Source organism: Heloderma suspectum, chromosome 4, assembly GCF_057233095.1.
Source record: "Heloderma suspectum isolate Gila_16-S chromosome 4, 16-S_ref, whole genome shotgun sequence".
NCBI lineage: Eukaryota > Metazoa > Chordata > Lepidosauria > Squamata > Helodermatidae > Heloderma > Heloderma suspectum.
The window spans coordinates 182,202,183-182,228,418 of record NC_139461.1 but is presented as its reverse complement, the minus strand read 5'-3'; positions in this window follow the sequence as shown (position 1 = coordinate 182,228,418).

Sequence of the window (26,236 nt, the reverse complement as noted above, 5' to 3'; positions counted from 1 at the left end):
CTCATTTTTATTCTGGAGTAGGCACAGGGGCCCCAATCTGGATTGGGCTCCACATGCCAGCAATTTAAAGGACAAAATAGCAATCCATAATAGTGACCCACATAATGCAGTAAAAGACTGGTAGTGGTGGTGCGCAAACTGTCTTTCACACATCCTGTTGAGTATTAATAATCTCCTCCTTGAGGAAATGCTGATAAGCTTCCCAGGTTCCCTACCATGGACGTCGTTTGTATTACACCACTCTAGCTCTCTATGACTAAAGCCCACGTGGATGTCAAATCAAGTACGTTCCTTTTAAAAAGCCACTCTGAAAAAGACGGAGATAAATCCATGTCAGAGAGGACTAGGGGACTCGGCAGATTGTGATACTAACATACACAGGGCTGTGTTATCAAAACTAGAGGTGAAGCTTCATGTATATGGAAACTCAATAAAGGTTTCTGAGGTAATTTGTCAAATGTTTGTTCATGGCACATTAGTAGACAGGAACTCCTGCTTCCCATAGTTGGCTGTGTGTAAAGAAAATATTTTGAGAGTAGAAAGTGAAGAGAAGAGAAAGAGGCCCATTGTATTTCCAGAGTAGTATATCAGTTGCCAACAAAAAATGTTTGAAGGTTATGGTGTCAGCCCTCAGTTCTCCTTCTGAGAGTGTCAACTCTCTAATAAACCCTCAGCACCTACACTTTCAGTCTCCTACCTTTGTAAGCTCCATGTCTATTTTCGTATGGCTGTTTCCATGAAGGTTGAACCCTAGTAGCTTGGTTCAGGGGACACTGCTAGGGGTGTTGGAGAAATCCAAAAAGGATTCACATGACTTTGGATTTCTATGGATTCAACCTATGGATTCTGTAATGGGCTCACATTTTCCAAGTTGTGCAGATTCCACAGACTTGTGGAGCATTTTTTAACTTTCTGGAATTGTACACAAATCTAGCCAGATGAAAATATGAACGTTATTGGAAAATACGCTAATATATATGCCATTTTAAAACACACACAATTTTATACATCTTGGATCTCTCTTCAGCTGCAATGTGTAGCACTCCTTTTGGGGTGGGGGAGAGGTGTTTCAGTCTGCTCATTAACTATACACTGAGCTAAGAAAAATACACAAAGTGTTACATGACAGCCAAAGTTACACAAATTGTGGAAGATTTTTTCGTGAACTCTTCCAAAGGGGGGGAAAAAGTCCAATTCCGTCAATGAGCGGACAATGGAATGAAAGATGCCTGATAATCAATAAAACACACATGAAACAGATCAAACAAAATCCATACATGCCTAGTCACTAACCCTACACATTCTCTATACCAGGGGTGGGCAATGTCTGGGGGTTGTGGAGGGACATTGCCCCCCGGAACCCACCAAAGGCCACACCCCTGCCCTCCACTGCCCTCCACTGCCACAGAATCTGCTGATAAAATTGCTGTGCTTGAAAACAGGTACACAAGGAGCTAGGGATGGCGTGGGGGGCCATCTTGGTCCGGGAATCCGGCAGACCATCCATGCCTGCATCCCTGAGCTGATCCCACTGAGCCCCTGCTCCCGCTTGACCCCACCTTCCGCACACTCACCGAGCTGCCCACGCTTACCCAGACCCTGACTTCCTCCGCCGTGATCGCCATGTTTTGGAATGTGTGCATTTTTTGCACATAGACTTATATGCAAAATGGCGCTGTGAATCACCTAGATACACAAGATTCACGGTGCCATTTTGTGTATAAGTCTATGTGCACAGTATTTCAATCACCATGTTTTTTTCAAAATATGGTGATCGCAATGGAGGAGGAAAGGGCCCAGGTCAGTGCAGGTGGCTTGGCCAGTGAGCGTGGGCCTCAAGCACAGGTCTGAAGGTGTAGGATGGGGGGGGTACCTTCCATCCCTTCAAGGAGACCATATCTTATTTGGAAGCAAAATCATGCTTCTGGGATGCTTCCAGGAGCACGATTCTGCTTCCAAACAAGGTATGTACCTTTGCACACCTTGCTTTCTAACAAAATCATTGCTGTTTTTGCCAGTGCTGCCTGCCACTGTAATGGCAAATTTGGTGTGGTGGAGGGGCAGTGAAGCTGCAAAAAGGCCAAGGCGCCACATGCAGCTTGTGGCTCACATGTGGCCCACCCCTGCTACAACTCCAAGGTAGGTAGCATGTTAACATTCCCAAAGGCATCAATGGGGCTAGTCATGGATGTTAGCTTTTGCCTTTTGCTAAGAAGCTACTCAGTCATGTAGGATTAACATGTTTCCATAATAGCACAGCAATGAATCTACCAAACAATCTAGAAGTATTTCCAAACATCCCTAGAAATCTAATTGGAAAGACTCACCATCTGCAAATCCAAGCTTCAGAGGAATTATAACTAGATGAACTGTAAGTACAAATAATTGTCTACCTAGAGAGGTTTAGGGCACAATCCTATGGAATTTTAGACAGAAAAAAGTCCTACAATCCCCAGCATTCCCCAGTCAGCCATGCTGGCTGGGTAACGCTGGGAGTTGTAGGACATTTTTCTGTTTAAACATGCATAGGATTGGACCTTTAGAGTGCAATGCTATCCATTTCTACTCAGATGTAAGTCCCACTGAGTTCAATGGTATTTAATCCCATGTTGCAAGCAACTTGCAAGCAACTATGCAACAGCTCCTGGTCCAGCAGTCAAGTTGTTGCAATATGTGGACAAATAAAAAGGAAACAATTATTACCATGCAATCCATGACATATATTCCCCCCACTTTGCTCTTTGGAGTTGCTCCAACATATCCAACTTTCAGGGACAAAAGCCTTGTGGAAATTAAATTTCAGGGCAGGAAAAAAGAGGTAATGTGGCACCTTTATTTACATTTCACTGGTGGTAAGTACTATGCAATAATTACTTTTATCTTTTAGATAGCCATTTCACAGCTGATTGTACTTGGAGCAGACATGGTATTTTAGATCATTTACATGAAGATAATGTCACCCTCTCCAAAATTACCAGCTTTGCAGGGTTGCATTTCTTCATAGTGGCATTTAAGGCTGACGCTTGCATTTACTGAAAAGAAGGCAAAATAGCAAACTGCCCTCAACAGATGTCCAGATGCAGAACTAGAGATAGCTACAGGCAGAAGGAACCAAAGGGACGGCTGTGAGCCATGGCAGTAAATGTGGAGGATGGGAAGAAAAGGCATGCAAGAAATCCACACTAAAGCAAATGATACGATACAAGAGTAGAATCTGTTTTTGCATGTTACATTTCCAAACTGGAGCCAAAATAATTGAAATGGAATAACCAAAGCTGTCCTTACTCTGCTCGAGGCCTACACAAGTTGGGGCTCACCAAGCTCACTGGAGCCCAGTTGTCATGCCGCTTGCCAGGTGCTTGACAATCTCTTTGCCTTTGCACTCTGAAATTAGCAATAAAAACAGGAAATTGATCATGTCCCTAGTTGACTACTGTATATGACAAGAGGGCTGTATTCTGGTTGTGTAGCATTATGACTAAGAGACTGAATCAATCAGGCAGTCATGGGTTCAGATTTTGTCTCTGCCACAAACTCACTAGGTACTCCTGGATTCAGCCCTTAATTTGGACGCCCAGGTTTCGGAGATGGACAGGAGTATGTTTATTTACCCACCTTTCCACCAAGAGAATGGCACTCAAGGTGGCTACCAATCATAGGAACTTTAAACAAAATAGAAATAGATAAAAACTTGGTTAAAAAGAATTATAAAATGCAGGTAAAACACACACAATATACAGAAGAAAAACAGCACCCAACCCAACAGACCAGGGGAGTGTCTCCACGACAACAGAAGGAGAAGCCAATGGTGACTTACCCAGATTTTCAAGGAAACAGCTTTGGTCCACACAGGGCTCCATGAATGAGTACACTGCACCATTCCAAGTCTCTTCACAGGAACATACTTCTGGGTGGGGTGAGGGGATTGGAGTGAACATCATCAGACTGGCAGTTGGTGATCAACCAATGTGAGAGCCCCACCACCACCACCAATGCAAGAGGCTTCCCCGTCCTTCCTTACAGCTAACAAAGCGCAAATGATCGAAGCTTCAAGGCTTCGCATTAATTACTCCAAAGCAAACATTAAAGAAACACAGGTGCAGCCTTCTTTCTCCCCTCAAGCTCATGATGCTGCAAAAAATCGACGCTTCCAAGCTTCACATTAATTACTCTCTTACAGCTGAGAAAGCAGCTTCCACGTAGGGCTTCACAGCCTTTAGGAGAGTTAACCCTCTGAATACTTGAAGCTGGCTTCAGGTATTAGTATTAGAAAGGGGGCTGGCTCCAACCAGCCCCTTTTCTCCTTTCTGCTGAAACTCACGATACTGCAAAGGATCAAAGCTGTGAATTAATTACTTCTGAAAAGCAAGGAAGCAAACATCAAAGACATGCAGTTTTGACATTAGGGCTCCTAAAAGTGTTATTTCAATGCATGGGAATCTCAGTAACTTCTGGAGTGTGCATTTCAGGAACATGCCTCATTGACCACAATGGGAGTTACTTCTGAGTAGATGCATATGTTTGTCCTGGGAAACACAGGGATGAGAAACCAGCCCCCTTTCTAACCCAATGCAGTGCAGGGTCAACGGTGTGAATTAGTTACTTCCAAATGGCAATAAACCAAACAACAGAGAATTGCAGTGTTGAGATAGAGCTTTACAGCCATTAGGGAATTAGTGCTTTAAAAGGTGCTATTTCAATTGAGGGGGATCTCTGTAAATTCTGAAATGCATATTCAGGGGATAAGCCTCATTGACCACAATGGGAGTTACTTTGGAGTGTACTAATTCATTTACTAATTCATTTGTGCTTGAAAACACAGGAATAGGAAACACAGGGACAGGAAACACCCCTTGACAGGGGTTACAGCAAAAGGCACACCCCTGGGCAGGGCTAGCATACCTGAGGTAAATGCAGGGGTTGGGGCACACAACAACTATACTGCGGAGAACCTGATTTAAGGAAAAGAATTGTACTTAAAGTAATCTCAGGAAATCTGCTTTTTCCGCAAAAAGCTCCAGGGTGGCTGGGGGATGGCCATGATGTCATGTGCCCTGAATGATCTTGAAACAGAGCCAGCTCTCAGCAAATCAACCATCGAGACACACACACCAGCTTACACAGCAAAGGCCTGCTTGAACAGAAGTAGAAGGACAGCACTGGAAGGATAGCCAGCCTAGCGTCCCTTGACAGGAAGTTCAATAACCTGGGAGCAGCCACTGAGAAGGCCCTCTCTCGCATCACCACCAAACAGCAATACCAAGAGAAAGGCACAGCTGAGGCTAGTGCACCAACTGCATCCACTTCTAAGGGCATTTCTACATGAGGCTTTTATTGCACACTCACAGACATTTGCAAGTCCCTTACATGACATCATCAACCTCCAGGATGTCTCCAGTGCTTTCCCCCCTTTATCCCACTTTCAAAAAGATCAGAGATAAGCTGTAATAAACCTTAATGGCGCCATAGTGGCAGTGTGAAATGCCACCATTGTCTATAATTCAGCCACTAGATGGCACTATTTCAGTGAACACATACAGCATTGCAGAGAAGGGAGGTTTTCAATTGCAAATCACGTGTTTGCCATCTAAAGGAACCCATCATAAACCTGGAAAGACTCTGGACGAAGGAAGCCCCAGTAAGGATGTGGGATTTTTGCTTAATGTAGAGAAGCCCTAACAATGTCAGATCTGGCCACAATGATACATGGCCGAGTTACGTTCTGTATCAGTTACTGGAACATGCTCTACATGCTGGGGCTGCTTTCAAACACTAGGGATGTACGAAAGTCACTTACCTTTTCGTGGATTCTGTTCGTGGGGGGGGGGAGGCACTCCGTCCCTCCCCCTGGAATCCTCGATGGCCGGCTCTGCTCCGCGGCGGCTCCGCAGAGCAGCTGGCCAGGCAGCCAGGGCTGTCCGCAGCCAGATTTCCAGCCGCAGACTGGCTGGTGTGGACACAAATGGTGGCTGCCATAGCGGCCGCCACTTGCATCCAGCCAGGGAGCCGTGATAGGCTACGTAAGAATTTATGTAGCCTATCACGACTAACCCCCCCCCAAAAAAACACGCAGCATATGCAAATGGCAGCGGCTACAGCGGCCGCCATTTGCGTTCCTTATTTTTCGCCGATTTATCTTACGTAAATATTTACGTAAGATTAAATGGCGAAAAAAAGGGGAATGCAAATAGCGTAGTGGATGCTATTTGCGTTCCTTTATTTTTCACCGTTCTAGCCTACATAAATATTTATGTAGGCTAGAGTGGCAAAAAATAGCAAACACAAATGGCGGCCGCCATACCCACCGCCATTTGCGTACACTGCGCCCAGCCGCGCCCGGGCAGGAGACCAGCTGCCGCTGCACCCGCCGCACCCTCCGCACCTGCTGCCGCTGCCGAATCCACCGCCGCCACACCTGCCCCCACCAAATCCGCCGCCGCCACTGGAGCCACTGCCGCCGCTGCCAAATCCGCCGCATCTGCCCCAGGTAAGTGCCGTCCGGGGGATTCCACGGGGGGGGTGGGAGGGCAGGAGGCTAGCCTTATATTAGGGAAATTGCTTGCAAAAATGTGTGTATTAGGCAACATTACATACAAAAGTGCAGATATTAGGAGAAATGTATACAAAAACACACATGTTCATGCACACTTTTAAAATAAATTCTCAAAGTTCAGGACAAACCAAAGTTAAAACTGGAAAAAATTATCAAAGTTGGAGACAAACTGAACTTAACATTGGAAAATGAGCATCTGAGAGAACTTGAAATTAAGAGATTCGTCTATCCTTAAACTATGTACACATGAATATGTAAATACTTAAAACTGCACATGCAGAAATCACAGATGTAATGCAGCATAAACAGGAAATGATAAACCTCAGTGCAGCTGAAGACTTTACTATTACTTCTATTTATGTTCACCACTATTAGGCTGCAATCCTAGAAGTGGATCGCATTAACCAACTGGAGCTTTCTTCTGAATGCCCATGCCTAGACATGCCCTGTTGGGCCACAACTGAACTGAACAAAGCAGAACTTCTTTCCAAGTAAACATACATAAGACTGGGCTATTAATTCATGAGATTCACCTTCACACTAACCTTAGGGGTTAGGTTGCTAGTATTACTTGTCTGCAGATGAGAAACTGAGGGAACTTGAGAAGATGAGACATGGCTGCTTATGAGTGCAGGACATATGAACTAGGGATGGGTGAACTGACCCCTGTCCGTGCTGCTCACTGGACCTGCTGACTGCATGCGGCGAGCCACCAGGTGGTCAGTGGGCACCCAACAGAAGGCGTCCCACGTCCTGCTTCTCTGCTGAGCCACCATCCTGTGCAAAATGGCAGCTCAGCCTTTTCTGTGAAAGCTGGTTTTACATAAATGGTGGCCATAAAGAGGCCCATGTATGCAATAGTACAGGTGTAAATGGTCTAAATAGACCATTCATGCCTGTAATGTTGTGTAGATGAGCCACTTTATGGCTGCCATTTACATAACATTGGCCTTTACAGAAAAGGCCGAGCTGCCATTTTGTGCAGAATGGTGGCTTGGCAGAGCAGTGGGGCCTGCAGCACTTGCCTGACTTGGTGCACACTGAGTCGGGCAAGCGCGGCGGTCTGCAGACTCCAGTTGGGAGGCCAAACTGGCAATAATCTGCCAATGCTAAGCTGCCAACCCGACTCTGCTGCCATGCCTAACGCGAACTACGAAAAATGCTTGAGTGTCACCCTACACCAGAAGTGACCAGACGTTAGATTGGAATGGAAACCAATCTAATCATTGGCTAAAATTAAATTGGGGCGCAATCCTACATATGCTTAGACAGAAAAAAGTCCTGCAACTCCCAGCATTCCCCAGCCAGCATTGCTGGCTGGGGAATGCTGGGAGTTGCAGGACTTTTTTCTGTCTAAACATGCATAGGATTGTGCCCTGAGTTTAGTTTTAGCTAGTGATGGTGTCTCAGCCTTACTTATACCACAGGGCTGTCTAAAATGGGCAGAGAGAAGTATCCATGCAAACTACACTCAGATATAAAAGTGACAAGAAGGAGAAGGAACATGGGTGGGAGGGTGCTGTTGCACCTGTGTCCCACTTGTGGGTTCCCAGTTGACAGCTGGTTGGCCACTGTGTGAACAGAGTGCTGGAGTAGATGGACCCTTGGTCTGATCCAGCATGGCTCTTCTTAGGTTGCTATGTTCTTAAGGAGAAGGAGAAGACATTGTTCCTGCAGAGGGGATTTGTCTGTGCATTCTAAGTTTGTGCCTGCGCTACAGGTTTTGAAGCGAGTTCTCAGAAGTTAGCCAGCTTCAGCTATACATTTCTGCCAATTGTAAAAAAAGAAAAGAAAAGCAGATTGACTGAGATCTGCGAATCTTTAGGAGCTATATCCTCATGCCGATGGACAATGTTTTCCACTGTGAATACACCCATTGCTTCCAGTAAAACATGTTTATTCATATCTGGTTTGACTCCAACCATCTATGATTGGCTTAATTTTGAAGGTTCAGGGATTCGATTCTCTGCAGTTTCTCAGAATCATTTTAGGAATATTCATATTGCAGCTCATTATTGGCAACATATCACTGGTTATAAATCCGTAGAAACCAACAGATCACTGCTTTCACATGTAAATCGACTCTAGCATCGCTGATATTTACTCAATTGCCAAGTGACAGATATTGTATTTTTCAGGTTGTAGAGCATTAGGAGGAAATGAATGTTCTCTATGCAGCATAATTTATTTTTGTTTAACTCCAGAAAGATTGAGTCTCCTGAAAAGGGTTGACAGTAAGAGCTGAGATGGGGGTTGGGGGGGAGGGGAGAGAGAGAGGGGGAGAGAGAGAGGGGGAGAAACACTTTACTGGATGATATATTGTAGTGAAACCAATGAAGGGAAGGAAAACAATCTGGAGTGCTAGTGAGAAAAAAGAAAGCTGAAATGTAATAGCTGATCTGATGCAATTAAGTTTCCTTGAAAGGTAATAGAACTGGGGAGGGAAGTTTACAGTAGAGGAGTAAAAACTGGTGTTTAGAGCTTGAAGCAGAGAGTGCAACAATGTAACTCATATTCTGGGACAATGAAATCTATAGATGGAGAAGTTTGTTCAGGAGACCTTGGATTTTACCCTCAGAGGGCTGAATGGGAGTTTCCCTCCCATGCCAAACAGCATCCTGGGAGCAGTTCATTATGACTGTGGCATGGGAGGAAAGGGTTAAGCCCCTCCCCATATGTTGCAGACCAAGACCTGATCAGCTGCCCCAGTGTCTGCTATTTATAGTTTCAGAGACTCATGCAACTCCAAGTGACTCATTTGATGTCACATGTAGCTTGGCACTAAGTAGCCTCACTGTGGCAACAGAGGCCAGATCTACACCTTGTGTCATATTGATATGATCCCATCATGGTACCACTATATTGCATTTATACCTTGTAGCACAAACAATGGTATCTGTTGCAGTATTTTGGATAATATGGAACAAAAAGTGGGAAATGGAACGTGTCATGTGCCCCAACAGTTATCAGTAGTTATCCGGCAGAACCACCCCCGCCTGCTCGCCAAGCCCGGCTTGCTGAGCCCCTGCCCCTGCTTGCCCCTGCACCTGCTTGCCCCCTGCCCATGCTCAGCAAACAGCCTGCACTCACCCTGGTGGCCTCATCGAGCTTTGGGTCATCATTTTTTGAGAAATAAAAAAAAATATTTCAGGGATGGGTTTGCACATTCCTAGTTATCAGTGCTCAATACTGATAAAAAGCACTAATGTAGATCTAGCCAGAGACACCATTCCAATTCTTATTTACACTTCACCCTTGCTGGATGAACTATAATCAGGGCTCTGTGTATAATCAGTGCTATGCACAGGTAGAAAATGCACAAAATGTGCAACAGCTTCCTTGGGCATTTCAGCTTTCATTTAAAAAACACAGACAAACACAACTTACTAGCCCTTATGGCTGTGAAGATACATTTGAAAATATCTGAGCTATGCATGCCAGAGGGCTGCTTATCAAGATTTCTGGTGAATGGGGGTGGGACTTCAATGCCTTGCATATCTCCCTGCCTTACAAATAGTGGAACAGGAAAATTATGCAGAAGAAGAGAAATTTGTTGTTGCTTTTAGTTCAGCGTACACAGAGCCCTCACTATAATGGTGTAGAAGCCCAGAGATTGTGTTGGGTATATAAAGTGAAGGTGGAATCTGAAATGAAAGCTTCCCAGAATAAAGAGCACCAGAAGGTGTGTATACATGAGGCATTTTGATCCCAGAAAATTTGTGTTCTGTATAAAAGAGAGAGAAAATAGGAGTAGTTGACATGCTGAGCCTCACCTGATCAACCCTTATGTTCAGGGCTGCTGCCAGGCATTCTTCTATGGCACAGATTAACACATAATGAAGGTAGCTGTTCATGGTGCAGCTGTAAACAATCTGAAAACAAAAGAAAACACATGATTGCAAATGACTGCAAGTCTCTGTGGGCATGTTCTTAAAGAACTCTTATAAAGACTTCAATATCATTCACATGCTGCAAAATTTAGCCACAATTAGCAACACCCTTGCTGGAGGGAAGAGTTTTTAAACTCTGAGCTCCTTCACATCACTAGCACATTTGAAAGCGCTCCTCATAGCTTCCTTCGATAGGACTTAGATATATATATTACTTCCCTTTTTTTCAGTGTGTTTGTTACACCAGTTACTTTTTTCAAACATTTCTTAGTTTCAAGCACCATGGGAGCTTTCCTCAGAAGCTTATCCAGGGTTTTTTGAGGAGACCATTAGTAATGGCAGACAAGCTTTCAGGAAAGACCATTTGCCCACTGGGTCCAATCTTCCACCGCAGTGTGCAGCTCCAGAGGAGTGTTGCATGTGTTCTGAAGTGCCTCTCTTCACGTCGAGCAATGGTGTCACACCTCAGCACATGCAGAGTTGATGGCAGAAATGGGCTTCAGACTTTACAAGACTGGCACAGACAGTTGATATCCACAAACTGGGATTGAAACAAATTAACTACCAATAGCAACAATTTGTTAATCATGCATTGATCCTATTCTATCACTCTCCCCCCATCCCTCTTTCTCACTGAAGCTTCTTCACTCGCTTATCCCCTCCAGCTGAACTCAGTGAATTTTTAATTCTCTAGAATGTTGCTGTCACCATACAGCAGCTCCTCCCCTGACTTTCTAAAGGGTAGCACATTAAAATGGTGGGACACAACAGGCCTGGGCTGCAGTGCATGTGGACCAAGAATGCACCCTAGAACACAACCCCCTTCCTCAAAATCCTCAGTGCTGTGGATAAGGTTTCATGACAAGGAAGTCACTGCATTGTGCAATGTGGTGTACAGAATTCCTTTATTTCATGGGTTGGATCCAGACTTATGTTAGTTGAGCTTGGTTCCCACAGAAACCAATTAGACTTAAGTTACTACCAATTTAATAATAATAATAATAATAATAATGTAATGTTGTTCAGTCGTTCAGTCGTGTCCGACTCTTCGTGACCCCATGGACCATAGCACACCAGGCCTTCCTGTCCTTGGCTCTCTCGCGGAGTGTGCTCAAGTTAGGCATGGCAAAGAATTCCACCACAGATCTCAGTGAGGCCGAATGCCAGCGCATTCGGCCCCCTGAAATCCATGGTGGAACAAAGCACCCCACCCCGCAAAATGGGCCCGAAACGGAGCCTACCATGGTCGGCCGTTCTGGTGCTCCTCAAATGGCGGCCACGTCTACAGCCGCCATTCGCGTCTTTGCAATGACCGTGATAGGCTACGTAAATACTTACGTAGCCTATCACGGCTAACGCAGGGACGCCATCTGCGTCCCTGCGGAGGCTGTGATAGGCTATGTAAGTATTTACATAGCCTATCACGGCAAAAAAAGGGAACGCAAATGGCTGTGGCTACGGCGGCCGCCATTTGTATTGCCTTTTTCACCGTGATAGACTACGTAAATATTTACGTAGCCTATCATATCTAAAAATGGGAATGCAAAAGGTGGCCGCCGTACCTGCCGCCATTTGTGTTCCCTTTTTTTTGCCATGATAGGCTACATAAATATTTACGTAGCCTATCACAGCTAAAGCGGGAATGCAAATGGCATAGGGGACGCCATTTGCGTCCTTGCTTTAGCCATGATAGGCTACGTAAATATTTACATAACCTATCACGGGCCGGAGTAGGGACGCAAATGGCTTCCACTACACAGGATGCCATTTGCATCTGCACCAGCCTGGCAGCTGCTGGAAGCCCCGCTGCGGGTTGGCCAAGCTGGTGGCTCCATGGCCTGGCTGCGGAGCTGAGCCAGCAGGGCAGGATTCTGGGGGGGAGGAACAGATGGCCTCCCCCCACATCGAGGATTCCGGGGGGAGGAACGGATCGTGTCCCCCCACCTGCGGAACCCGGCGGAGCCAGGTAAGCGGGGTTTCGTACACCCCTAGCTCAAGTTCATATTCATTGCATCAGTGATGCTATCTAGCCATCTCATCCTCTGCCACCCCTTCCCCTTTTGCCTTCAATCTTTCCCAGCATCAGGGTCTTTTCCAGGGAGTTTTCGCATTAGGTGGCCAAAATATTTGAGCTTCAGCTTCACTATCTGTCCTTCCAATGAGCAGTCAGGGTTGATTTCCTTTAGGATTGACTGATGTGACCTCCTTGCAGTACAGGGGACTCATAAGAGTCTTCTCCAGCACCACAGTTCGAAAGCATTGATTCTTCGGCACTCAGCCTTCCTTATAGTCCAGCTCTCACAGCCATACATTGCTACTGGGAAAACCATAGCTTTGATTGTACGAACCTTTGTCGGCAAGGTGATGTCTCTGCTTCTTACTATGCTGTCTAGGTTTGCCATAGCTTTCCTCTCAAGGAGCAAGCGTCTTTTAATGTTATGGCTACAGTCACCGTCTGCGGTGATCTTGGAGCCCAAGAAAATAAAATCTGTCACTGCTTCCATTTCTTCCCCTTCTATGTGCCAGGAAGTGATGGGGTCAGATGCCGTGATCTGAGTTTTGTTAATGTTGAGTTTCAAACCAGCTTTTGCACTCTCCTCTTTCACCCTCAACAGGAGGCTCTTTAGATCCTCTTCGCTTTCTGCCATTAGGGTGGTATCATCTGCATATCTGAGGTTGTTGATAATTCTCCCAGCAATCTTAATTCCGACCTGTAATATTACCAATTTAATAATAATAATAATAATAATAATAATAATAATAATAATAATTTGTCCCATTGATTTCACTGGGACCTAAATTCAGCTTTCTCCATCTGGATCTATCCTTATATCTACTAATTTTAGGTCAGGGATGGGGATAGGGTTAGTGTCAAGGTTAGGCATGGTTGGGCACTTGCCGAGGGCCTCATCCCAGCAAGATGCCCCTGGACTTGCTCCTCCTCTTCACCATTGCAACCTGCTTGTTCATCTGCCTCTCTCTCTGGTCCAAGCAGACAAGTGGTACCAAGGATGAGGAAGATAAGGAGTTAGAGCAGCTGGTGAGAAGGAAGACTCAGTGAGTGAGGGGGGCCCTTTGAGAGTATCTTGCTGAAGGACTCTCATAAACCTGGAGCTGACTCAGGGAACCTGTGGCGCTCCAGATCCCATCTGCCCAAGCCAGTATGGCCATTTGTAAAGGTTGATGGGAACTGTAGTTCAACAACATCTGGAGGGCCACAGCTTCCCCACCCCTGTTTTAGATAGTTACTTTTAAAAATAGATCTATTTTTTAGTAGCAATCATCACAGGATAAGAAAACCAAAAACAGCAGGCAGCAGATAGGACGAGCAAAACAAGTTTTGCCTAACAAAATGATCATACCCTCTGCTGACACTCTGAATGTTTTAAAGATGACAAGCGGTTTTAAATAACTAATTCAGTGATTCAGTGGTAGGAGCTGTGTTTTGGTCTGCAAAACTTCTCATGTTTGACAGATTAATTATATCACCTCACTCAGTTCTTAAGCTTTTATAGTAGTAATCATGGTTTATTTCTTAGAATCTGATGTATTTTTGACACTGTCCTAATAGTTTCATAATTTGTAGGATAATAAAATATATTTTCCACATTTATTTTTTAAGCATGAACTTCACTAAGTTTATAGGAAGTTTAACCACATGGATATAAGCTCTGTACATCACTACAAAACATTCCTTCAGTTTGATGCATTTAACTTTTGGGTGAAACAGATTTGAAACATGTTACCACACCTGCACATGTCTCTAATCACCTCTGTAGATTATGTTCAGGGCATAAAGCCTTCTGGAACATGAACGCTGGAGGCAATTGAACTCAAATATGATAGGATTCTGTGGGTTCACAGAACCCACTGTGAACCCAGCTCCATTCTGTTGAAGACAGCCTGTTTTCTGTCTGGCAGAGATCACCTAGAAATTAGCATAATTACCAAAATATACTGGAGTGCAGCATGAATAACTTTGGATCAAAATCTGGATAGCAGAGTGTCAGAAAATAAGGTTTTATAAAGAAAGTAAACAAAATGGCCATTTAGGAGTCTATTTATTTATTTGTTTGTTTATTTATTAAATTTATTAATCGCCCATCTGGCTGGTCATCCAGCCAATCTGGCCAATGTATAATAATACAATAGTTTAAAACAATACAATTCTACATTAAAAACATAATATTTCTAAAAATACCCTAACCCACCCCAAATGCCTGCCTGAACAACCATGTTTTTAATGCGTGGTGGAAGCTCATTATAGAGGGGGCATGGTGGAGTTCCCTAGGGAGGGAGTTCCACAGAGTGGGGGCCACCACAGAGAAGGCCCTCTCCCTCGTCTTCACCAGTCTAGCTGTCCTGGCTGATGGGACAGAGAGAAGGCCATCCAAGGCTGATCTTGTTGAGCGGCCTGTCTGGTGTTGCTGGAGGCGCTCCTTAAGATAGGCTGGGCCGGAACCATATAGGGTTTTAAAGGTCAATACCAACACCTTGAATCTGGCCCAGAAAACAACTGGTAACCAGTGCAACTCCTTCAGCACTGGAGTGATGTGATCTTGCTGCCGGCTGCCGTTAATCAGGTGAGCCTCCATGTTCTGTACCAACTGCAGCTTCTGAACCATCTTCAAGGGTAACCCCATGCAGAGTGCATTACAAAAGTCCAAACGAGAAGAGACCAGAGCATGTACTGCCGATGGGAGCAGATGGCCGGGAAGGTTGGGGTGCAGCTGCCGCATCAGATGGAGTTGGTATAGCGCTGTCCAGCTCACAGCTGATCCATGAGCCTCCATGGACAGCTGGGAGTCCAAAATGACCCCCAGGGTACGGACCTGATCTTTCAAGGGTAGCCATACCTAGGGATGGGGGAGAAATCCTCCACGGACCCCAGTGAGGCCGGATTCAAAAGAATATGGCCCCCCGGAGTCTGTGGAGGATCAGAAGACTTACCTCCACCTCCTGGAGGAATCCTCGCTGGCTGGATCCTCCCTGCCAGCCAGCTCCAGAGTGCCAGCAATATATCCGCCACTGCTGTATCGCTGACTGGGTGGATTGACTGCAGATGCAAATGGCGTCCTGGACGCCATTTGCACCCATGCTTTTCATTAATGCGATAGGCTATGCAACTATATCGTGTTAATGAAAAGCACAGATGCTTTTCATTAACGTGATAGGCTATGCAAATATATTGCATTAATGAAAAGTACGGACACAAATGGCATCACAGACACCATTTGTGTCCACTGTCAGTAGTCACCTTCAGCCAGCGATATGGCATGGCGGCTGTATTGCTGGGACTTCAGAGCCGGCCAGCAGCTCTGCGGAATTGCCGTGGAGCAGAGCTGGCAAAAGAGGATTCTGGGGGGAGAAACAGATCGCCTCCCCCCCCTGTGGATCCCCCCCCGGACTGGCAGGTAAGGGATTTGTACATCCCTAGCCATAACCCATTCAACACCAGGTCAACATCCCCCAACTTCCTCTTGTCTCCCACCAAAAGTACCTCTGTCTTGTCAGGGTTCAGCTTCAGCTTATTCCTCCCCATCAACTGTGATGGCTATCCCAGAGAAGAGAGAGAAGCATGAGAAGTCAGTCATGTGCCCACTATGTGTGCACAGAGGAGGCTGTGCGGTGTCTGCTTTGGCTTGTTGAAGTGAGATGGCGGGAATGCAGAAGTCAGAATACTATACTTTTCCTTGCTATGTGCTATCTAGAACACAGGGAAGGAGAGCATCAGGGCAAATTGAACAAGACAGTAAAATATTTTCCTCATCTGTGGCAGGGCTTTACTTGATAGAGTCTGGTGCAAGCAGGAGTACAGAAGAGCACTAGAAGATGCTAGAAGAGCCCAGAGCCCAGAGCCCAGATAGAGTTTATCCCATAAAAAACTTTTCCAGAATCAATTCGAGATTGAGGTGCAAGGAAAAGTCACCACATCTAGGAGCTCAGGAGCCAGACAGATAGGGTGTGTCCCAGCAAGGCTCTCCTGGAGAAGATAAGAACGTAAGAAAAGCCCTGCTGGATCAGACCAAGGGTCCATCTAGTCCTTCATTCTGTTCATACAGTGGCCATCCAGCTGCCTACGGGAAGCCCACAAGCAGGACATGAATGCGACAGCACCCTCCTGCCCTGTTCCCAAGCAACTGGTGTACAGAGGCATGCTGCCTCTGATACTGCAGTATGTAGCCAACAGAACCAGTAGCCATCGATAGCCTTATCCTCCGTGAATTTATCCAATCCCCTTTTAAAGCCATCCAGAGTGGTGGACATCATTACACCTTGTGGAAGTGCATTCCGTAGTTTAATTATGCCCTTTGTGAAGAACACAGCCTTCCTTCTATCTGTCCTAAATCTACCACCAAACAGCTTCATGGGATGACCCCACTGGATTCTAGTATTATGAGAGAAGGAGAAAAATGTCTCCTTATCCATTTTCTCCACACCATGTATAATTGTGTACACCTCTATCATGTCTAAGCTAAACTTTTCTAAGCTAAACTTGGGGGAAACTGCTTGCTTAGTTCAGGAAGTTGGATTACAATTAGGGCTGTGCACCACTTCGGCCCGAGGCCTGAACCCTGAGTCGAAGAGGGCTGCTTCGGGTCACTTTGTGCCCCTTCCGAGGTGAAGCAGAGGGGGCATGAAGCAACCCGGAGTGGGTCAGGGGCTCTCCAAAGCACTTGAGGCACACACGCACACACACACACGGCCCAGCCTCCCCCGGTGCCTCCAGGTCCTTTCCTGAGCCGCCTTCTCTGCCACTGTCGCTGCATTCTCTACCACCTTCTCCACCGCTGCCATGCCGCCACCACACTGCACTGAAAGTTCCAGGAAGTTGCCATTTTTAAAATGGAAACTCGAGGCAGTAAGAGTCGCCATGTGCATCCAGGCCTCAGCAGTTGGCAGCAGCGAGGACGGCGGAGGAGAAGGCGGCAAGGACGGCGGTGGAGAGGATGGCAATGGCAGCGGAGGAGGCGGTGGCGGCAGCAAGGTAAGGGAGTTTGCACAGGGGTGTCTGGGGGGGACCCGAAGTGGGGTTTGACATCCAAATCTGGCTTCGGGTTTGGGGCTGAGGCAGATCAGGGGAACCCCGAATCTGCCCGAGCCAAATCGGGCCAGCCTTGGAAGCTGCTTTGCAGCTTCCGAGTCAGATCAGGGGGTCCCTGCAGAGCTCCAATTACAATGTCTTGCAAAAAAGTAGGGTTGTCCTGGAATGACAATTGCCAAGTGTAGAAAACAGAGATGATCCTCTTTTCCTGTACAGCAAAGTGTGGGAATCCTACACCTTAGTTGGAAGTGACAGTTTAAAATATTTCTTGTAAAGAAATCTCAGGGCTCTCCATAGCTGGTTGATAGGTGAGGCTGTATCACTTTGATTAGATTAAGAGCAGAGGACAGCTGAGAATTAACTTTTGCAGGAGATCCCATGACAGTGTATGAAGTATTGGTGTTGAACCTCAGGCCACGGGCCAAAGCCAGTTCACCTGGAGTCTGAATCTGGCCCTCTAGATGACCACACCCTGTTCTCATGGCTCCACCCCATTTCTCCCAGCCACTGATCGTTTGATGGTTTCCCAGCTTTTGCACAGTTTTCCTCCCATTGTAAAAGGTTGAAATACTTTTCCTAAGCCGAGTTAGTGGCAGTAAGAGCTTTAATCTAAAATATGCTAGTACTGGGTGTATTTGAGGTCTTCCCCTTTTGTCTTCAGCCATACCCACCACTGGACTATGGCCCCTGAGAGCTCCTCCAAAGTTGAATTTGGCCTCAGGCTGAAAAAGGTTCAACACCCCTGGTATAGAGGGTCCTAGTTTACTAGATCCTTGGTCAGTGATCTTCCCAGGCAACATGGAACTATATAAGTCAAGGTGCTATTAGCTAGGAGAAACTCCAATTCCCATCTGATTTGGCTCATGTTCTTTACTATTTATTTATTGAATTATATTTTTAATCTGCCCAATAACTAATGTTCTCTTTTTATTTTGCAGGACTTGCTGTAGAAACCTATTTCAGCAAAAATAAATGAACAGTCTTGTGGAACTTTAAAAACAGTGCCAAAAGACTCTTAGCTTATTGCAGCAAAAGCAACCATCACAGCTACCCTCTGGAAACCTATTCCAAACATTCTCATAAATAACCCAGCAGGATGGGTAGGAAAGAATATCTTCTACTGTCTTCTCCCCCCTAGTATAGTAATACAGATGGAAAGGAACTTTGCAATACTGTCCTTCTACAATGGCCAAAGGGCATTTGCTGGAATCCTGATAAGTTCAAAGCGCTCCTTAAATCAAATTGTGACAAATCCCAGAAGTAATTTTCCAGACGATGGTGAAATTTTAACATTGCATACATGGCACTGATCTTGCATTAGGCAGTAAAGATATACATGTGGAGCTGCTGAAAGCCTAGTTTAGTGGCTAACTGCTGCCTTTCATTCAAATAATTCCTGGAGAAACCACATGATTGGGTCAAATAGACAATTTTGTAGAGTGAGCTGACTGAAATAGCTGAAATACATTGAGGAAGTTCATGCAAACAGAGGTTTGTTTGTTTGTTTGTTTGTTTGTTTGTTTACAATATTTAGATACTGCTCCACATCAAAAGATTTTGGAGTGGTTTTGTCAATTGAACATCTGGAACACAACTTAGTTTAAGCCAAATAAGAGCAATCTCATCTGAGCTGGGAGTGTTTCTGACACCGTTCACAACACCGAACTCCTGGCCCAGCCAGATAGAATTTAGAATTTCTTCCAGAAAAGAAACCAATTCTCTCCTTTCTACAGATGTACGAGAATTTTATTTCTGCTCACAAAACATGCAGACATGCCCTGTTCGCAACCCCAAATGCAAATGTTCACAAATTCTCAAACATGTGCTTGCATTCAAAGAAAATGCTTTTTTTTCCCCCCAAGAAAAAAATGTTCAAAACTGTGCAGTTTAAAACATGTGAAATGTCACACTTTAGTCTTTGGGGGGAAACCTTGGAAATAACATTTGTATCTTAACAGCTGATGAAGGCGGAAGCCAAAAAGTTTTGTTTGTCAAATTAAAATCTCTGTTGGTTAATCATGATTACCACTCTCTCTCTCTCTCTCTCTCTTTCTCAGTGTGTGTGTGTGTGTGTGTGTGTGTATACGTGTGTATATATATGTATGTATGTATGTGTGTGTGTATATATATATATATATATACACACACACACACACACACACACACACACATACATACATATATACATACATATATTGTTGTTGTTCAGTCGTTCAGTCGTGTCCGATCTTCGTGACCCCATGGACCATAGCACGCCAGGCCCTCCTGTCCTGCCCTCTCTCCCGGAGCATGCTCAAGTTCATATTCATTGCATCGGTGATGCTATCTAGCCATCTCATTCTCTACTGTCCCCTTCTCCTTTTGCCTTCGGTCTTTCCCAGCATCAGGGTCTTTTCCAGGGAGTTTTCTCGTCGCATTAGGTGGCCAAAATATTTCAGCTTCAGCTTCAGTATCTGTCCTTCCAATGAGCACTCAGGGTTGATTTCCTTTAGGATGGACTGATTAGACCTCCTTGCAGTCCAGGGGACTCGTAAGAGTCTTCGCCAGCACCACAGTTCGAAAGCATCAATTCCTCGGTGCTCAGCCTTCCTTATAGTCCAGCTTTCACAGCCATACGTTACTACTGGGGAAACCATAGCTTTGATTAGACAGACCTTTGTCGGCAAGGTGATGTCTCTGCTTCTTACTATGCTGTCTAGGTTTGCCATAGCTTTCCTCCCAAGGAGCAAGCGTCTTTTAATTTCATGGCTACAGTCACCATCTGCAGTGATCTTGGAGCCCAAGAAAATAAAATCTGTCACTGCTTCCATTTCTTCCCCTTCTCTATGCCAGGAAGTGATGGGGCCAGATGACATGATCTTCGTTTTTTTAATGTTGAGTTTCAAACCAGCTTTTGCACTCTCCTCTTTTACCCTCAACAAGAGGCTCTTTAGATCCTCTTCGCTTTCTGCCATTAGGGTGGTATCGTCTGCATATCGGAGGTTGTTGATAATTCTCCCGGCAATCTTAATTCCGACCTGTGATTCATCCAACCCGGCGTTTCTCATGATGTACTCTGCATATAAGTTAAATAAGCAGGGTGACAATATGCAGCCTTGTCGTACTCCTTTCCCAATTTTGAACCAATTGGTTGTTCCATGTCTGAAATAAATAAATAAATAAATAAATAAATGTCTGGTTCTTACTGTTGCTTCTTGACCCTCGTACAGGTTTCTCAGGAGACAGGTAAGGCGGTCTGGTACTCCTATCACTTTAAGAATTTGTCACAGTTTGTTGTGATCCACGCAATCAAAGGCTTTAGCGTAGTCAATGAAGCAGAAATAGACATTTTTCTGGAATTCTCTTGCTTTCTCCATGATCCAGCGAATATTGGCGATTTGATCTCTAGTTCCTCTGCCTCTTCGAAACCCAGCTTGTACTTCCGGTAGTTCTAGGTTCGCATACTGCTGAAGCCTAGCTTGTAGGATTTTGAGCATCACCTTGCTGGCATGTGAAATGAGCGCAATTGTGCGATAGTTTGAACACTCTTTGGCGTTGCCCTTCTTTGGAATTGGAATGTAAACTGACCTTTTCCAGTCTTGCGGCCACTGTTGAGTGTTCCAAATTTGTTGGCATATTGAGTGCAGCACTTTAACAGCATCATCTCTTAGGATTTTAAATAGCTGGGCTGGAATACTGTCATCTCCGCTAGCTTTGTTGTTAGTAATGCTTCCTAAGGCCCACTTGACTTCACTCTCGAGGATGTCTGGCTCAAGTTCAGTGACCACACTATCATGGCTATCAGGGACATTCAGATCTTTCCTGTATAGTTCTTCTGTGTATTCTTTCCACCTCTTCTTCATCTCATCTGCTTCTGTTAGGTCCCTGCCTTCTTTGTCCTTTATCATGCCTGTCTTTACACAAAATGTTCCCTTGAGATCTCTGATTTTCTTGAAGAGATCTCTAGCCTTTCCCATTCTGTTGTTTTCCTCAATTTGTTTGCATTGTTAATTTAAGAAGGCCTTCTTGTCTCTCCTTGCTATTCTCTGGAACTCTGTGTTCAGTTGGATATATGTTCCCCTTTCTCCCTTGCTTTTCGCTTCCCTTCTTTCCTCAGCTACTTGTAAAGCCTCATCAGACAGCCACTTGGCTTTCTTGCATTTCTTTTTCTTTGGGATGGATTTCGTTGCTGCCTCCTGAACAATGTTACGGACCTCCGTCCATAGTCCCTCAGGCACTCTGTCTATCAGGTCTAATCCCTTAAATCTATAACTCATCTCCACTATATATTCATAAGGGATATGATTTAGGTCATACCTGAATGGTTTAGTGGTTTTCCCTACATTCTTCAATTTCAGCTGAAATTTTGCAATAAGAAGCTCATGATCTGAGCCACAGTCAGCTCCAGGTCTTGTTTTGACTGACTGTATAGAGCTTCTCCATCTTTGGCTGCAAAGGACATAATCAATCTGATTTCCATATTGACCTTCTGGTGATGCCCATGTGTAGAGTTGCCTCTTGTGCTGTTGGAAATGAGTGTTTGCTATGATCAGCATGTTCTCTTGCCAAAACTCTGTTAGCTTTTGTCCTGCTTCATTTTTTACACCATGGCCATGCCTGCCTGTTATCCTGGTGATTTCTTGACTTCCTACTTTAGCATTCCAATCCCCTATGATGAAGAGGACATCTTTTTTTGGTATTAGTTCTACAACGTGTTTAGGTCTTCATAGAACCGATCAGCCTCAGCTTCTTTGGCATCAGTGGTTGGGGCATAGACTTGAATTACTGTGATGTTGAATGGTTTGCCTTGGATTCGTACTGAGGTCGTTCTATCATTTTTGAGATTGTACCCCAGTACTGCTTTTCCCACCCTTTTGTTGACTATGAGTGCTACTCCATTTCTTCTAAGGGATTCTTGCCCGAAGTAATAGATATGATGGTCACCTGAATTAAATTCTCCCATGCCTGTCCATTTTAGTTCGCTGATTCCCAAGATGTCGATGTTCAATCTTGCCATCTCATGTTTGACCACCTCCAGCTTACCTTGATTCATTGATCTGACATTCCAGGTTCCTAAACAGTATTGTTCTTTACAGCATCGGATTTTCTTTTCACCACCAGACACATCCACAGCTGAGTGTCCTTTCGGGTTTGGCCCAGCCGCTTCACTCTTTCTGGCGCTACTTGGAAATACCCTCTGCTCTTCCCCAGTAGCATATTGGACACCTTCCGACCTGAGGGGCTCATCTTCCGGCGTCATATCTTTTAGCCCTGTGATACGTTCCATGGGGTTTTCTTGGCAAGAATACTGGAGTGGGTTGCCATTTCCTTTTCCAGTGGACTACATTTTGTCAAAACTCTCTGCCATGACCTGTCCGTCTTGGGTGGCCCTGCACGGCATAGCTTATGGCTTCACTGAGTTACGCAAGCCCCTTCGCCACAACAAGGCAGTGATCCATGAAGGGGACATATATACATACATACATATATACATACATGTATGTATATGTATACATACATATATACATACAGAGAGAGAGAGAGTCCTGAGAGTCTATAGTTAGGATTAGTGCTGGGCACCCTCCCCTTTCCTCGGGCAGTATTCAACTGTGTCATTCCATGCATTTCTGTTGTGCAAGTGGTTGCACAACTGCTTGCACCTGTTGCACAACCCATTTTACAATGCACTGTGCAACCGGATGCACAAGCATCATTGGCAACTGCTTGCGCAACGGAAAGATTCAGCAGAGCTCCACAAGCACTTATTTGAGCTTGTGGAATGTCAGCATTGGATGCTGCCCCTTGTGCATCTCAAATTGGCTTGGAATGAAATTGGGGGGCTAAATTGTAACCCCAACCCCCCCATGACACCCCCTGTCACTCATGAGTCTTCTTTTCTCCTTCCTTCAATCCCCATCCGTGCTAAAGAGATGCTGTCAAAGGTTCTTGCATCATGTACAACAGGGGTGTCATGAAAACTACATTTCCCAACCCTCCTAGTAGCACCTAGCTTGCTGCCATAGCCAGTTTCTATTCCAGGGATGGGCAAGAGAAAAATGTCACCCTTATTGCTGCCAGAGCTGCAGCAACAAGGTGAGTGAGTAGGCAGGCAGTTGGAAGCAAGCAGGTGAGGTGGGAGGGAGCGGGTAAAGGATCCCAGTTGTTTTCTAACTTGGGTTACACTTCAAACTGCACAAGAACTTGGGACAGAGATTGCATTGCTCAATTTGAAGTGAGCATTACAAAGCCACAGAGTTCATAGCACACAGAGTACATAGTACACAGGGCAGTATCCAACTGGGTCCTTCTGTGCATGGCCAGCCCTGCCGATTCCGGTCTGTGCTCAGAAGGCTCCACCAGCCCTGATCTGCAAGTGTCCCCTGCCACTTGCATGACACAATATCACACTTCAGAGGGCAAGTTTCTGGATGCAGCAGTGTTCCAGCGACCTCCCTCCTTCCAGAAACAAGTATTTCCACTAATTTGTGGGCTTTCCCCCAGAAGTGCGATATTGCATCATACAAGTAGTAGGGGCCACTTGCAGATTGGGTTCGGTGAGCCATTCCACACATGGACCAGAATTGGCAGGGCTGGCCACGTACAGAAGGACCCAGTTGGATACTGTCCTGAGAATTCTGTATTATTAATCCTAACTCTCAGAACTACTCTTCCCTAGGGATGGAAGAAGCAGCAACTTTCAAGCTTGCCTAAATTCTCCAAAAATCACTTTGAAGCATTTCAGCTCACTCCCATTTATGCCTTTGACTTGTTTTTCGGCTTGTTCAAATGAGAAAAGTGCATATTTCGAATGGGAAAATTACACATTCCTGTGTACACTTTTCAAATGTTGCTCCCCCCCCCCATTGACTAAAGCATGGAAATGTGCATTTAAAAAAAAATAAATAAATCATTTTTTTCAAACAGAATTGCAAAATCAGCAATTTGAAAATGTTTCTTGTGGGGGGGACACTCTTACTTACATTTGCATTCCAGATTGCGAACGGAACATGTTTGCATGATTTGTGAACAGAAATGAAATTTTCGTACATCCCTACCATTCCCAGAGTTCTCTAGAGGGAGGGAGTGACTGTAAGCTACTTGACATCTGTGGTCTAGATATGCCCTAACTGTATGTATTGAAAGTGCTATTGAATCTGCAGATTGGACACTAAACAAACAAAAAACACCATCTGGAAACACCCAGGTCTGGAATCTTGTGCACAAGACAAACAGGCCCTGGGCAGAGATTTCAGCAATCACTGGCTGGTGTTTCAGTGTGGGGCTGAGCCAAGACATGTTTCTTCCTGTGGCAAAGGCTAATATGGCACCCCTTCCCATTCCATTTACAAAAGCCAACCAGGCTGGCAGTTGAATCTCACTTCAACACTGGCAATGGGACACTGTCCTCCACCACACCAGAGGGCAGCAGGCTAACACAGGTGACACAGGGCAAGTCACATGGCACAAACCCACTGCTCTATCCTCCAACAACTCCACACCCTCCCAGCATCTGCCGCCTGAGGCTGCTACCTCACTGTGCCTCATGGTAGGGCTGGCCCAGTTGCAGTGCTGAACACTGCTGCTGCTTCCAATGGCTGCTATTCTGCTTTTATCCACTTATCCCCCAACATCCATGCAGTTCTTCCAGATTCAAATATCTAAAACACAAGCAGAGACCCTTTAAGACTATAGCACTGCCCTGAATAAATCCAATGCAAAGGGGAAATCCCCCAAATGTATTATTGCCTCTGTCCCAATGGTCCTCCTTATCGCCAGCAGAATGTAGACCAGCCCCCGAGCACATATATTTCTGGCCTGATACATGTCTTATTTGGGATACACTTAAGGACTCCTATGCACTGGATTGAATTCCTTTGATTCCCTACGATACTCCAAGTAATAGGATTTTTGTTTTTAAAGAATTGCTTCTCCAGAGACAGCTCGCACCAGATCAGTTTTTAAAAAATAATCTCTTCTATATCATTACATTTTTCCCCCTTCCCTCTTAGAATGTATTTATTGGGAGATATCAGCAATGCTTCAGCCCATTACATTATGGCCATCGTAGTTTAATTTACCAGAATTACAGAATTCACTGTATGATATGTCATGTGTAAAATTTGATTTTCTCTAGTAATAAAAGTCTTCCCTTAATGTGCTTAAAATTAGTTTGGGCATTTGAATTTTGATACCTAAGTGGAATATCAAAACGAGGTGATTATAACAATGAAATGGAATGAAACCTAGGATGAAGCAGACAGTACTAGATTGCCAATTTCAAGGAGCCTGCAATGGACATCACTTGGAAATTCAGAACAGAACCTAAAGCTTAAGTCAAGTTTACAATCATCCCCAGCATGTAGGTTTTGCACAGGGTGAGGCACAGGGGTGAACCCTGTGAACTGGGTCTTACGGAGACTTGAGCCATGCTCATTCAGGCTGGAACTAGATATAGTAACCACAAGCCTGCCACTAAAAACAGTAGCTGTGTTTCATTCTCTTCTTCCCTGCAACATCCATGACATGGTGGGCAACTCCAGATGCTTTGGTCTACAACTCCCATAATCCCTCATCATTGACAATTCTGGCTTGAGTTGATGTGAGTTCTTCTGGGCCAAAACATCTGGAGGGCCACCCTAATCTAGGAATGCCCAACACATGATATGATGGGTTGAATCCACTGTTAGTCTACCTGGAGTCCTATTCATTTCATTGAGTCTTCTCTAAATAGGACTAACATTGGATACAGCCCAATGTGACTGCATTTCC